The sequence below is a fragment of the Plodia interpunctella genome, chromosome 15 (genome assembly GCF_027563975.2).
Source record: "Plodia interpunctella isolate USDA-ARS_2022_Savannah chromosome 15, ilPloInte3.2, whole genome shotgun sequence".
Classification (NCBI taxonomy): domain Eukaryota; kingdom Metazoa; phylum Arthropoda; class Insecta; order Lepidoptera; family Pyralidae; genus Plodia; species Plodia interpunctella.
In genome coordinates this window covers 543,962-548,072 of record NC_071308.1, presented here as the reverse complement: position 1 = coordinate 548,072, position 4,111 = coordinate 543,962, and positions in this window count along the sequence as shown.

The following is a 4,111-nucleotide window of genomic DNA, read 5'->3' as shown; positions in this document are numbered from 1 at the left end:
ACCTATCAATTCATATTTGTGACCCGCTGCGTCGAACGGAACGGCGTTAGTTAGCTACATACATTATTCACAAACCAAATTACCTTGTGTAAAATAAAAAGCTGAATTTACCTTCCGTAAAACGGAGCGCTTAGTTTAAAATTCAAATTTGGAAACGTCTAACACGGCCGCAGTCGATTTAAGTGCAAATACTGGCAAGTTGGGAAGCTTCGGCACTGGACATTTGCTATGGTAATCAGGGACTTTCGTCCGTGGCCGGGTAATTCTATTCATGGTCCTACAATGGAATGCACTACAAATAGAGAATTTTAAACTGAATAAAATTTTCTTTTGTAATAAAGTTTGCATACGTTCCGTGACTCATGTGGTTGGCGTGAAAATGTAGGTTGATTTTTCTTGAACACGTTGTTTTTTATCTGTATTAGTGGAGTTACGTTTTTCATCAATCATCGTGTAACATTTAAGTCAGCTCTTAGTGGATATTATTCAAAATATTGTATACAGACAGAACCGACCCGTGGGGCAAACTATGTTAAGAAACCTAAACAGCTCATGGTTTGTACATCCACTACACCAACTTACCAAAGCCTCTATTACAACCTAATAAGGTCCACCAGAGGTAACTTGATAAGCATTCGACTGTACCGTATACTCTTATACTTGGTGAAGCAATCTAAGTTTTGTTTCATGTTGGGAGTCCGTTACTTTGTTTCAGGTAAAATGTTGCGGATTTTTATAATACTTCGCTAACTCCGTCTATGTTAGTTTGTCATGCTTGTTACGTCTAAACATATTGACCCACATTTCGGAATTTCCATGGCCAACAATTCATCTAAAGTGGGCAACAGTTCATCATTAAAATGGACAAACATCATCCAACTAAAATCTAAAAAATGAGGGTTAGAAAGGAGAAACGCAGGGTAACATGATATTCTATGATTTGGGCACGTGATATTCAAGTTTTATATTGTGTGTACAATTTGTTAAACAAATTTGTTAAAATAACATCTCTGAAGATAAGGCTGCGGTGAAGTTTATGTTGCCGTTTCTTACTCTTCAAGTGCGTTTTAGCGGTCAGCAGTACATGTCTTAGCAGAACAATACTATTTTCCTGAAAATATTTCCCTTTCTAATTATGTCATCAGACCGATATACCAGTTGCTTCTCTAGCCTTAAAGCGTCAAAGCCCAGGGTTCACTTTCCTACTCCTTCTTCTCCACTATTCAAGGTTAAATTCTGGAATAAAACTGTCATCTCATCAACATCAGTACTAGCCATTTTTCATTCGGGGTTTTCATTCCTTGTTCTTTTGCACCATTCTTCTCTGTTGTGCGCCATGTCGATTGATATTACTATCAATCGTATGTGCTATCTTCACAGTACTAATCCACGTTGTGCAAACATTTTCTTCTTCATTCATATTCCTCATGGCTGAGGGTCGTGGTCATTACGTGGAATTAAACATACACAACAACTTTATTGGCATTAGTAATGGAGTGGTTTGCCATTGCCTTCTCCATTTCACACACAAGTTCATAATCAACCAGTGTGCAGGTTTGCTCGCGATGTTTTCCTTCACCGAAAGCGAGTAGTGATCGATGAAAACTACAATAAATGAGTCAGATTGGTATACAAAGTCATGTGGCACAAGTAGGATTCGAACCTGGGACCTTTCGATCCACAGGCGGACGTCTTGACCATTACACCACCACCGCTTCCACAAACATATCCGCGAACATTTTAGTCAAGCAGAATATAATTTCTAAAGTACCTATCAGCCAACATGTCAACTCCAAACGCAGCCCCTTTGGAGGCGTCACCTGCAGCTATCAAGTGGTACGACTTTGACCTAAATTCTACCGTGGGACATTTTAAATAAATTAGGTTAAGCCCAAAAAATATGCTGAACATGATGAGATAGCGGTGAATTTATATATATATTTTTTTTACAAAAATAAACAAATACGCAGTTAAGCTCTATAAAATACAAGCGGCCCGTTTCGGCTTTGCTCGTGTAAAACCATAATAAATGATGAAACAGCTTCTCAGGTTTCACACTGTCTATTGGTGAAAACCGCTCATATATCCGGAAGTTATTGAGTTTATTGCATTCATACAGACAGAAAAACGCGACGCGACTTTTATATAATATGCAAGGATATTAATAATCGCCGAAAATTATAAGGTTATAAAAATAATTACTTACTATTATCATATAGAACCGAAAGGTCCAAAAGTTGAACACTACTCGAGATCAATCAAATTAGTCAATCAACCGACACGATGTTCGTTATATCAATCTGACTGCTGCAGTATTTAAGTTGCTAAAAGAAAATATCGTAAGGAAACCAGCTTGCAGTTTAGTAGATGATTTATCAGTTAGTATGTGAAATGAAGGCAATGGGTAACTAGTCCAGGCAGTCGGTCCAAGTCAGAATTGTCAATCTATTGAACTGTACCTAGCTATACTTCATGTTATACAGTCCGCTTGAGTGTAGGTAGATAGTGTTTTAGTTGCAAATAAACGATCATTGAGATCAAAATGAGTACTTGAAAAAATCCCCACAAAAAGTCAACCTTATCGTCATCCACACAGTCGTTATGTGTGTTACATTCCACGTATTGGCCACTACCCTATGCTATGAGAGTCCGATTTAAAATAAAATAATCATTTACAAATCCAGTGTAGGTAGTGGTCCTATCCTAGGACGGGAACCACACGAAATTACCTAATATATTCTATGTGTACAACACTCCCAAGTTACTGAACTAAGCACTACCACACACAGTAAGTTTGTTCGTACTCGAACCGGTGTGAAATTGTATTTGCGAACCTCAAAGGCGACAGAATATTAGATTATGTCCAGTTGGGAATCGAAGCCACACTTCTAGATGAAATGGATTCATTCATTGTTCTTATCGAGTAACAGATTTTAATCAAGTCCTTTTCTGATAATGACTACCGCTTTGTATGTAGTGGCAAGTAATCGCATACAAAGCTTACTTGCTGATGCGAAAGCGAAGCCAAATTTATATTACGCCAAATCCATTTCATTCCACGCAGATTGGCAAAACTTATTCAGAAATTGTAGAATGGGCTCTAATGGTATCTATTGCTGTAATAGCTTAATGGCTATAAGAGCATGGGAGATATTCTCAAAGACACGTCTCTTTTTCTGAACATCAACTTGTACACTTGTACTCCAATATTCTGCTGTCCAGGTAAACGTGCTGGCATCGAGTCTTGAAACTAAGGGATTAAAACTTGATAGACATCAATGTTTAGACCTAATCTTTGATTCAAATCGTAGGACTCCATCTACTATCTCATCAGAGGCACTAAATGTAAGAGGATTAATCAATATATTTATTTGCATTAAATAGAGGAACAATAAGAGGTACACATTTAATCTACAATATCAATTATTCATATAACATCTTGCTTATAATGTCTAATAGCAATGAAACGAACATACTTCCCAGTTTTATTTCCGAAATATGTATACGACGAAATAGTAATCAATGTGACAAAAATATAGATTAAATCTAAAATCTATATTCTTCTCTCTAAAATCTATGTTTAGAATTAATATCTGTACCTACCCTCCTTTATTAATACTGTTACAACTTATTTAAGCATCAAACATTTACAACGATCTTAGTAGACACGTGAAATAAATAATTGCCCTATATTTAGCTCAATGTAATTAATACTTGGGCGTAATCATGTTATTATTAAAACATAATAATGGTCAAACAGAAAATTGAATGTTTAACTTCAAAGGAATTATAAAATCAAGATATCGGTTATTTCTGCTGCTAATTAAATGCAATAATTTACGTTTGTTTCATCTCATGGTACCTTCTCAACCCTTTTGAAAGTTAGCAGACGTCTTAATAGCTTCATTATACTAACAAGATCAGTTTCAAACACGCTAATTAATTTAAAAAGATTAAAACTTATTAAAATTATTTAGATTTTTAATTACTACTCTATTAGTTTTTAGAATCCGAGGCATTCTTTGAAAAATATTTTTTTAACGAACACAATATTTGAAAAAAACTAAAACGTTGATATATTTTTTTTATGTTAAATAATTTAATTGAAATA